General features: G+C 38.9%; 1 protein-coding gene across 7 annotated transcripts in view; it reads right to left on the bottom strand.

Annotated features, from left to right (window-relative positions):
• The window catches only part of DMD (dystrophin), a 2687035-nt gene that overhangs the window by 599539 nt on the left and 2075196 nt on the right, over window positions 1-12300 (bottom strand). The gene's annotated exons all lie outside the window — the stretch shown is intronic.

A 12300-nucleotide genomic window follows, 5' to 3' on the forward strand; every position in this document is an offset into this window, starting at 1 on the left:
AGTGGTTAGGAATGTCTGCACTTTCACTGCCAAGGGCCCAGGTTCAGTTCTTGGTTGGGGAAATAAGATCCTACAAGCCATGTGACATAGCCAAAAAAAAAAAAAAAAAACACACACACACACACACACCCCAAACAGTATAATTGATAGAGCTATCTTAAGAGTAGACCCTGAAGAATGTATACAGAAGAGAATTTTAGAATTTTTTAAATCTATTTTCTTTTGTGAAGGAATGAAAGTAAATATAAAATCTGAAGATCATCAAAGAGAAAAGTTATTTTGGAGATGGACCATCAAGGTAGTTAGAGTTGGTAATTGTTCGTAATTGGGCAACAATTCAAACTAGAGAATTTCACCATACTTGCAACACTTCACCCAGGATATTAATGACAGACAAAAGATATAGTATGGCAATGTACTTGGTCCCATTCTGTAGATTTATATTTATACCAGAGTCATCTGACATACATAAATGAAATAATAAGCAATCTATGTTTATAAACTCAGATAATCAGCACATGTTGGTAACTGAAGAGCTACCCTAATGTGTGTATTTCGTCTTTCAGAGGTCCAGTAGGGTAAGTTTCTCAAGGGAATTGTGCAGTAAGTAGATGCTGGATAATGAAAGAAATAAATAACCAATGCTGGGGCTCAGAATGACAGACTGAGACTCAGCATGTGTCCTGATTTACAGATCTCCAGGAGTGTCAAATTGGAAACCAAGCAATCATGTCAAGAACCACAATACTGCAGAGAAAGAAACAGTTCAGTTGATTGAGTACTAACCAGTCTTTTACTTCAAGTTTTTAAGCTAGCTATGTTTGATTACCAATATACAATCTTGACTGATATAAATTCCCTCGACATCTTTTCTAAGGGAAAATGTTCAAAACTGAAATGACTGAATTTTTGAATATATATATTGCTAGAGAACAAAGAACAGCTCTGTTCCAATTCTGCACTCAAGTTACTGTCTGAGAATTAGAAGTCACTGTGACTAAGTTTTAGAAAGAAACCTTGACTAGCAGTTAGTACTGGGCTATAGCCCTGGATTCGGAAAGAAATAGCTATTGTAGTTTGCATTAAGTTGATTCATCACAGCTTCAAGTTCCTCAATTGCAAAACTGAAATAATGATAGTTGTATCATCGTGAAGGTAAAATTCAACAATGGATAAAAAACTCAAGGACCATACTAAAGTAAGGTGTTATTGTTTCTCTGTACAGGCATTATAATCACCAGCAAACATTTGTTATCTGCTAGGGGGAGCACTCTGTGCATCTCAATGAGTCCAAGAGTATATAAGAATTCCAGGTAGAAAGCACAGAGCTTAAATATTTAAATTACAAGTAAATCTTTTGAAGTCATTTGAATGGGTAAAGAGTGTCATCTTTTTAACTGTGGTCAACTGTAAGGAAATTTTCCCAGCTGAAGTTTAATACACTGTGAACCATTTGTTAGTATCAGGAAGAAAATATGATAATCAAAACAAACTGTTCCCTGAGGCCAAAGCAGTCACCAAAAGGCTAGGCATTATCAAGAAGGGTACTGAAAACAAAGAAATCATGATTATTCTATTCTTGTATAAAGTTAGGGTACAACTATACCTTGAGTAACATGAGTATACATCAATGTTTTATAGTCAAAGATTTATGAGGAGCCAAGGAAAGTAAAAATAATAATGACCCAATTTATAGGAAATACTAAGATGTGCCTCTTAGGGGGTGGGAGGGAGGTTCAAAAGGGAGAAGATATATGTATATTTATGACTGATTCATATTCTTGTATGGCAGAAACCAACACAACATTGTAAAGCAATTATCCTCTAATTTAAAAAGATGTGTTCCTTCTACTTCCATATGGAATTTAAACATGGTTGTGTAGAAGTTTTATCTGTAGTTAAACTGCAAAGAGAAGTCTCAAACCCATTAAGAGGAAGAAACATACTAACCATGAAGTTGAATGTAGCTAGTAGAAATGGGCATTTACTCTATTTAGGAACAGGAGACAGGAATGTGGTTGCTGTGCAAACAGAATACAATGTCTGAGAAGACATTTCAGACCAAAAAATTGAAAAAAAAAGGGGGCATTATAGACAAATGATTAAATCCTAGCTGCTATGACTAATTTGAATATATGCTTCTCCTCTAAATCCCCCAAAAGCTGGAATTCAGGAACAGCCAAGCATTTCATTTCAAATTCACAGACGACAGACCCAGAACAAATAATTAACAATATTTTATAATATCAGTCTAACATTTAAGGTTAGTTTGCACATGCCAAAGATTAGTAATTTAATGCTATTTTCACACTCGGTTTGCTCTCTGTAGAATGGGGATAATAATAACAAGAAGGTTAATAATCTATGAAGATTAAAGAACTGTTGGACACAAGACACTGAGCAGAGTATTTGGCCCCTAATTACAGGGGAAAGATAGGCAGTTATGCACTTTTGTAACATCATAGGACTTTTCAAATCCTGAGCTATTAAGCAAAGGTGGGTTGTAGATTGGATGATCCCTGGAGTTCTTTCCAGCTCTAACATTCTGTGAAATACATGCTCCTTGATGTTTCTGTCAGAGATAGAAAGTCATCTTACAAGGCTATTAGGAAGAACTCAGTCATTCCAGTGTCTGGATGAACAAATAGCATATAGACATCTGTATCATTTCCCTGGAATGATATAGCTTGGCAATCATATTCAGTCATGTTCAAATTCAGCTGAAATAAACTAAAGCCAACATTAAAAAGTTCCCTCCATTTACTATCATTATTATTTTCTGGAGATTTATCTTGTGCCTTCATCTGGGACATCATCCTATGCCTTTTCATTTTGATTAGCTTTATGTGATTGTGGTTTTCGTTCAGGAGGCTGCAAGCTTGTAGTTCTTGCTTCTTCTGTCTGCCCTCTGGTGGTTGAGGCTAAGAGGCTTGTGTAAGCTTTCTAATGGGAGGGCTGGTGGTGGGTAAAACTGGGTCTCTCTGGTGCAGGGAGTGCTCAGTAAAACTTTAATCCAATTGTCTGCTGATGTGTGGGGCTGTGCTGTCTCCCTCTCAATTTTGTTTGTCCTGAGGTGACCCAGCCCTGGGGTCTATGGGCTCTATGGTAGGGCTAATGGCAACCTCCAAGAGGGCTCACACCAAGGGCACCTCCCAGGACTGCTGCTTCCAGTGTCCTCCAGCCCCCTCCCCTCATTCCCCCAGCGTGCCAATGCTGACCCATGCCTCTACTGGAGACCCGCCAATACTCGCATGTAGGTCTGGTAAGTCTCTTGTGGGGGTCACTATTCCTTTCCCCTGGGTCCTGATGCACATAAGGTTTTTGTTTGCGCCCTGCCAAGAGTGGAGTCTCTGTTTCCCCCAGTACCGTGGAAGTCCTGCAATTCAATCTCACTGGCCTTCAAAGTTAGACTCCCTGGGGATTCCGAGTCCCTTTACCAGATCCTCAAGTGGGGAAGCCAGATTTGGGGCTTAAAACCTTCACAACTTCTTTGGTTGCGAGAACTTCTTTGGTACTATTATTTTCCTGCTTGTGGGTTGCCCACCCACCGGGTATGGGATTTTATTTTATTGTGATTGTGCCCCTCCTACCATCTCATTGCAGCTTCTCCTTTATCGCTGAACATGGGGTATCTTTCTTGGTGGGTCCCATGGGCTTCCCAGGTGCTGCTAGTGGTAAAGAACCCACTTGCCAATGTAGGAGACACAAGAGACACAGTTTCCATCCCTGGGTTGGGAAGATCCCCTAGAGGAGGGCATGGCAACTCACTCCAGTATTCTTGCCTGGAGAATCCTATGGGCAAAGGAACTTAGTGGGCTACAGTCCATAGTGTTGCAAAGAGTTGGACATGACTGAAGTGACTTAGCATACAGAGTGTCCTCCTGTCGATGGCTGCTCAAAAGCTAGTTGTGATTTTGGTGCTCTCACAGGAGAAGATGAGCACACATCCTTCTACCAACCAACTAAATTGTTTTAATCCATTTTTTGGAGTAACAGGAAAATTTGGCCTTGGAATACGGAATGAAGCTGGGCAAAGACTAATAAATAGAGTTTTGCCAAGAAAATGCACTGGTCATAGCAAACACCCTCTTCCAACAACACAAGAGAAGACTGTACACATGGACATCACCAGATGGTCAACAGTGAAATCAGATTGATTATATTCTTTGCAGCCAAAGATGGAGAAGCTCTATACAGTAAAAAAAAAAAAAAAAAAAAAACAAAAAAACAAAAACAAAAAAAAACGAGACCCAGGAGCTGACTGTGGCTCAGATCATGAACTCCTTATTACCAAATTCAGACTCAAATTGAAGAAAATAGGGAAAACTGCTAGACCATTCAGGTATGATCTAAATCAAATCCCTTATGATTATACAGTGGAACTGAGAAATAGATTTAAGGGCCTAGATCTGATAGACAGAGTGCCTGAAGAACTATGGAATGAGGTTCGTGACATTGTACAGGAGACAGGGATCAAGACCATCCCTATGGAAAAGAAATGCAAAAAAGCAAAATGGCTGTCTGGGGAGGCCTTACAAATAGCTGTGAAAAGAAGAGAAGCAAAAAGCAAAGGAGAAAAGGAAAGATATAAGCATCTGAATGCAGAGTTCCAAAGAATAACAAGAAGAGATAAGAAAGCCTTCTTCAGTGATCAATGCAAAGAAATAGAGGAAAAGAACAGAATGGGAAAGACTAGAGATCTCTTCAAGAAAATTAGAGATGCCAAGGGAACATTTCATGCAAAGATGGGCTTGATAAAGGACAGAAATGGTATGGACCTAATAGAAGCAGAAGATATTAAGAAGAGGTGGCAAGAATACACAGAAGAACTATACAAAAAAGATCTTCATCACCCAGATAATCATGATGATGTGATCACTAATCTAGAGCCAGACATCTTGGAATGTGAAGTCAAGTGGGCCTTAGGAAGCATCACTACGAACAAAGCTAGTGGAGGTGAGGGAATTCTAGTTGAGCTGTTTCAAATCCTGAAAGATGATGCTGTGAAAGTGCTGCACTCAATATGCCAGCACATTTGGAAAACTCAGCAGTGGCCACAGGACTGGAAACGGTCAGTTTTCATTCTAATCCCAAAGAAAGGCAATGCCAAAGAATGCTCAAACTACCGCACAATTATACTCATCTCACATGCTAGTAAAGTAATGCTCAAAATTCTCCAAGCCAGGCTTTAGCAATACATGAACTGTGAACTCCCTGATGTTCAAGCTGGTTTTCGAAAAGGCAGAGGAACCAGAGATCAAATTGTCAACATCTGCTGGATCATGGAAAAAACAAGAGAGTTCCAGAAAAACCTATTTCTGCTTTGTTGACTATGCCAAACCCTTTGACTGTGTGGATCACAATAAGCTGTGGAAAATTCTTCAAGAGATGGGAACACCAGACCACCTGACCTGCCTCTTGAGAAATCTGTATGAAGGCCAGGAAGCAACAGTCAGAACTGGACATGGAACAACAGACTGGTTCCAAATAGGAAAAGGAGTACGTCAAGGCTGTATATTGTCACCCTGCTTATTTAACTTCTATGCAGAGAACATCATGAGAAACGCTGGACTGGAAGAAACCCAAGCTGGAATCAAGATTGCCGGGAGAAATCTCAATAACCTCAGATATGCAGATGACACAACCCTTATGGCAGAAAGTGAAGAGGAACTAAAAAGCCTCTTGATGAAAGTGAAAGAGGAGAGTGAAAAAATTGGCTTAAAGCTCAACATTCAGAAAACGAAGATCATGGTATCCGGTCCCAGCACTTCATGGGAAATAGATGGGGAAACAGTGGAAACAGTGTCAGACTTTATCTTTTTGGGCTCCAAAATCACTGCAGATGGTGACTGCAGCCATGAAATTAAAAGACACTTACTTACTCCTTGGAAGAAAAGTTATGACCAACCTAGATAATATATTCAAAAGCAGAGACATTACTTTGCCGACTAAGGTCTGTCTAGTCAAGACTATGGTTTTTCCTGTGGTCATGTATGGATGTGAGAGTTGGACTGTGAAGAAGGCTGAGCGCCGAAGAATTGATGCTTTTGAACTGTGGTGTTGGAGAAGACTCTTGAGAGTCCCTTGGACTGCAAGGAGATCCAACCAGTCCATTCTGAAGGAGATCAGCCCTGGGATTTCTTTGGAAGGAATGATGCTGAAGCTGAAGCTCCAGTACTTTGGCCACCTGATGTGAAGAACTGACTCATTGGAAAAGACTCTGATGCTGGGAGGGATTGGGGACAAGAGGAGAAGGGGACGACCAAGGATGAGGTGGCTGGATGGCATCACGGACTCGATGGACGTGAGTCTGAGTGAACTCCGGGAGATGGAGATGGACAGGGAGGCCTGGCGTGCTGCGATTCATGGGGTCGCAAAGAGTCGGACAAGACTGAGCAACTGAACTGAACTGAACTATCATAATTATTGTTACTTGAGATATAATTGACATATAAACTTACATTAGTTTCAGGTAAGGAACATAATTAGATATTTGTATATATTGTAAACTGATCACTGTAATAAGTCTAGTTAACATCCAAAGGTTCTTTCCTTTCTGAGGTGATATTTTCCTTTCTGTTGATAGAGGTATGTGTCACACAGGTGTGCCCATTCATCAGTACTCATAAGATTTATACTTTTGACTCTATGCAAATTTTGCCCCCCCCAAAAAAAAACCAAGCAAATAAAACAACAAAAAGAACTATAAATGAATGCTTAGCTCTAGTTAATGATAAGCATGCTGAAGTGCTAAGGAATAAAAAGTACTGATGTCTCTAAATTTAGTTTGAAATGCATCAGAAAATAGTAGAGACTGATGGGCAGAGAAAGGGATGAATTTGTACAGCACAGTCTAGGTGGTGAGTTCAGGGACATTTACAGTTCTTTCAGCTTTTCTGTGTATTAGAATTTTTCATTATAAAATGTCACATAAAATGCTCTCTCACAAGCACAAAGCAACATATAATTTAAACACATTTCTAAGTTATTAAAGCCACTTTTAAATTAAGAAAAAATACCATCTGTGGAACACAGAAGTTTAAAAGACAGTAAACAGAATTTATAGGAGTGAAAATGATAAAATATTTTGTTTAAAGTCACATGTACACGGGGAGGATTGCTTAATTTCCTAATCAACAGAATGTCAAAGATCATGTTATATCTCCTTGAAAGTATGCTGAATATTCTCATAGAGAAAATGAGTTAGCCTTCTGACAAAAGCTCATTCTTCCGTTTTGGTTATAAAATATAGGAAAGTGTATGTTAGTTCCTATACTTAAGGAAAGATGATTTAAGGAAAAAGGACCACATTTTTGCCACTGGTTGGAGACTTGTAGATTTATAAGAAAATACCAATATGTAGTCATAATGGAACATGTAAATTATTTTATTAATTACATAAACAGGCAGATGTTGAAATGTGATTTGGTCATTGAAATGAATCAACTTAAAAAATAATGGCTTCCTTTGGCAAAGGGGAACTACTGGTTGAAATGAAAGCTTAAAGTTGGAGGAGAAGGTTAATCTATAGCTATGTAAAAATATTTCAGTTTACAATCGTAGGTCATTCACAAGACAGAAAATAAATTGTTTCAATGTGATATAGACACAACATATCACTGGACAATCCATCTGTTCCGCCTGTCCCCACCGTCAACTAATTAAGTGTCAAATGTAGCAAATAAAGTACTAACAACTCAAAAGGGTGCAGCAAGAGTTCATTAAAGTAGAGCTAAAGAGCATCATTATAACTCCAGCACCACGAATTTATTACCATGTCACCAGCATGCAGTGCACACAATAAAACCCATTCGCCAGCACAGATCTGCACATCAAAACTGATGCATTTGTTGGAATAAAATATTTTTAAATGTGTAGAATAAAAAAAGACTTTTTTCCCACCCTGAACATATACTGAATTTCACCCTTACACCTTTTCACTCAAACTTTGATTTGATGAGTGCAGAAACTGCAAGTTATACCTGATAAACAAAGTGGGCTCACTTCTCACAAGCACAGTCCACAGTCTAGCCAATTCAGTTAAGGAATAAAAACAATAATTCCTTGAACAGGTATCACGTGTTACAAAAGCAAAATGCCAGGTATTGTCTACTAATGGACTTTTCTTTATTTCTAGTCTTCCTTACCCTCTTCTCTTCAGGTTTAGGTTTCCCTTTGCATGCGTACATGATAGTCACTTCAGTCGTGTCTGACTCTTTGTGACCCCATGGACTGTAGTCCACCAGGCTCCTCTGTACATAGGATTCTCCAAGAAAGAATACTACAGTGACTTACCATGCCTTCTTCAGTTCAGTTCAGTTGCTCAGTCGTGTCTGACTCTTTGTGACCCCATGGACTGCAGCATTCCAGGCTTCCCTGTCCATCGCCAACTCCTGGAGCTTGCTCACACTCATGTCCGTCGAGTCCTACTCATGCCTAATTCCCTTCCTGTATTCAGTATTCAAAATTCTTATACCTCCTAAGAGATATGATTTCATTTTTACCCATTTTCTATCTTCAATCTCAGTCTAGAACCTCATCTAAAAAGTAAACAACAAAAAACAAAACAAAAATTCTTTCTTTTGGCTCTACACTCACTCTGGCCAATCCTATGACTTTCTCTTTTATGAAAGAGTGGTTTATCTATACCAGAGTTACTTAAAGAATGGTTTGTGTACCAGCAGTAGCAGTGTTACTTAGGAACTTATTAGATATGCAGTATCTCGACAAGGGTTCAATCCCTGGGTCAGGAAGATCCCTGGGGGAAGGAAATGGCAACCCACCCCAGTATTCTTGCCTGAAAAATCCCATGGGCAGAGAAGCCTGGCGGGCTACAGTACACAGTGGGGCAAAGAGTCAGACACGACTTAGTGACAGCAGGCACATACGAATGCACACACTCATCTCAGGTCCCACTTCATAGCTACTGAATCAGAATCTGCATTTTTAAACTAGATTCCAAAAGCCATTTGTATGCACATTAAAGTCTGAGGGGCACTAGTCTACACCCACTATTTCCACTTTCACATCCTAAATACGCTTCTGAATCCACTCCATTTTAACTCTTGCCACAGGAATTCCTTTTTAAGATGCGAACAGTAATTTTCAAATCACTACAGTACCAGAGATTATCTAGATAAGGTTTTTATTTTTTTCCAGATCTCCCATCAGTACTTGCTATCACTGATAAACCCTTCTTGAAACCTCCTGCTTGCTTGAAACCTTCCAATGATAAATGCTGCAAGATTTTTAAAAAATTTTATTCTACCTCTTTGGCCACTCCTCAGCCTTCTCTGCGCATCATTTAAACTTTGTTATTCCCAGAGGACCTTTTTTTTCTTTTTACTTTACATATATTCACTGGTGAGTTCACCTACTTAGAGTGTTTCATTTACCACCTATCAGTGATCATAGTCAAATCTGTGTTTTAAACCTAAGAACTCTCTCCTCAGCTCCATATCCACATAGCCAACTCCTACAAAATTCTTTTAGAATATTCAACATATCCAAAATTGATCACATCATCTCTACCCTAGTCATTCAAGGAGAAATCTACAAATCATCTCTGATTCCTCTTTCTTTCTTATCCTTTAACCAAGAAGCCAAGTCATTCATTCAACCTCCTTAATGGCTTTTCTAACCTCTCTATCATCCAGCTGTCTCCTCTCTAGACTGTTTTAATTAAAAGCTTCCTGATGCTGTCTCTTATTTAGTGAATCATAACCTTATGTGCACATCTGGGGTGCTTTAACAAATATCAATGTCTGGGCCTTATTCCCAAAGATTTTTGACTTAATGGGTTTGGGGTGGAGTTCAGGCACTGGCATTTTTAAAAGCTCCTCCCAGTGATTCTAATGTGCAGCCACGACTGAGAACTACTCTTGTAATACCAGCCTTTTGCACTCCCCATCTATCTTCAAAACTCGGGTCAGAGAAAACTTTTGAAGATGAAGATCTGCATCTGTCAGCATTTATTAAATTCCTTTAAGGTCACCCTTTCATTGCTTTCAGTATAAAATCAAAACTCTTTACCTGACTTCCAGGATCTTTTGTAATGTGGCCCCTGTTTTCTTTTCCAGTTTGTTGACTTCTATGACCTGTTGTGAACCCTATATGGCCACGTAAGAGTCCTCCACAGGCAGGATGTTATCCCAGGTCTCACATGAGTCTATGTTTTCCCTCTGCCCAGAATGTTCTCTACCCTTTTTCACTCTTCAGCACTCTGTTCAAAAGTCACTGCCACGGGTTATTTTTTCCTGACCATTCTCTTCTACCCTACCCATGTCTTGTATCAGGGGCTTGTGTAGGGCATCCTACATTATGGTTTCCAGAGCACTAAATTCATATCATTACCTCTGAACACACTGATTGTCCTACTTGGCAATTGCCTATTTATTGTCTATTTTACTTACCGAAGGAGAGGGAATGTGTTTTTCTACTCAGGGCCCAACCCAAATTTGGCATGAGGGGAGTATAAAGGAACATGTGGAAACTTTAAAGTCAGAAATAAGAATTTATGACTACTGCAACAACAAAAATAATCACAAACATGTAACAAATAAAAAAAAAACAAATATATTCACTTAATCAAAGTTATAAAACCAAAGTACCTGTTCCAATTTTGTTTTAGGCTTTATGAACATGGGGCTTCTGAATTAAGGGGGGAAAGAGGAAATGAATTAATGAAGTATAGCATCAACTGATCCTTTCAAATGCTTCTCCAGAAATGTAAAATGTGAGATCAAAAATATTGATCAGTTCTAGTTCATTTAATATATCTATGGTTATTAAGACAAACATAGGATCAGTGATTATAAAGTCAATTTTAGACTTGGCTCAGCAGTAAAGGGCTTCCCTGATGGCTCAGATGGTAAAGAATCCACCTGCAATAGGAGCCACAGGTTTGATCCCCAGGTCGGGAAGATCTACTGGAGAAGGAAATGGCAGCCCACTCTGGTATTCTAGTCTAAGAAATCCCATGGACAGAAGAGCCTGGTGGGCTACTGTCCATGGGGTCACAAAAGATTCAGACATGACTTAGTGAATAAACAACAGTGTTAGCTGAAAAGCCCAAAAGGAAAGGGTGTGAGAGGATTGAACTGCCCTTCCCAGGTCCCATCTTGAGATAATCTTTGCTTATTTAAACCTCAGCAGCTTGTGAATGTTACAGCGAATGATGTGAAGTATGGAGGAGATAAAAAGTAACCATTTCCCTCTTCTAATAATCCCAATTCAAGTGAGAAACTAGTTTCATACAAAGTATGTAAATGAACTTTGAACATCAGTATGGCAATTTCTAACATAGTATGGCAGCCCCTAAAATGAAATGCTTGAGTTTATAAGGAAAAATAAAAAATTCTGTGTATTGCTCCTACTATTTCCATTTATTCTGGGTGAATCATAGCTGTACAAGAAATCCGGACAAGAAAGACACAAGAGAGAGACAATACCTTGGTGAAGGTGTTGTTAAGGAATACAGGAACGGAATGGGGTAATTGCCTTAGTTTTAAAGGGAAATTCTTAAATAGAATTCCCATAGTAGCAGAAGAAATAGAGAAATTTAAAATGAGGTAATTTGTGTGAAAAGTGCTTTATACTGCAAAGCTGTCAACAAACATACAGTATTACTATTATTTTCTTTAAAAAGAGAAACAGGGTAGCATTGTGCCTATACTATTTGCAGCAAGGGAATAGATTCCTTTAAAAATATATAAAACTGACTCTTTTTAACCAAAAAAAAAAAAAAAAGACACACAAACACTGCCTGAATTTGGTCTTAAGCAAGATTATACTTTTGTTCTGATAAGTGAAGTTGCTCAGTCATGTCCGACTCTTTGCGACCCCGTGGACTGTAGCCCACCAGGCTCCTCCATCCATGGAATTTTCTAGGCAAGAGTACTGGAGTGGGTTGCCATTTCCTTCTCCAGGGGATCTTCCCAAACCAGGGATCAAACCTGGGTCTCACACATGGCGGGCAGACGCTTTACTGTCTGAGCCACCGGGGAATCCACTGATAAGTTCTTGTTCTGATAAGTTCTTAGAAATAAGGAGCCATCTAACTATCTGATAATGGTTTGTTTGTATACATGTATTCATTTATGTGTTTAATGTATTCATTTATGTGTTTCTATGTCTATCCATCACTCATCAAAAATGTATTCTTGATGATCCACTATGTGTCTGACACTGAATTAGAATATATACAAAATCAAAGCTGCATAAGGAATACTAAACATCAGTCAACTATCTAGTTCAATATTTATATGACCTTGGAACCTATGCCTTTAAAAGAGAATCCAC

Source organism: Ovis canadensis, chromosome X, assembly GCF_042477335.2.
Source record: "Ovis canadensis isolate MfBH-ARS-UI-01 breed Bighorn chromosome X, ARS-UI_OviCan_v2, whole genome shotgun sequence".
In the NCBI taxonomy this organism is placed as follows: Eukaryota; Metazoa; Chordata; class Mammalia; order Artiodactyla; family Bovidae; genus Ovis; species Ovis canadensis.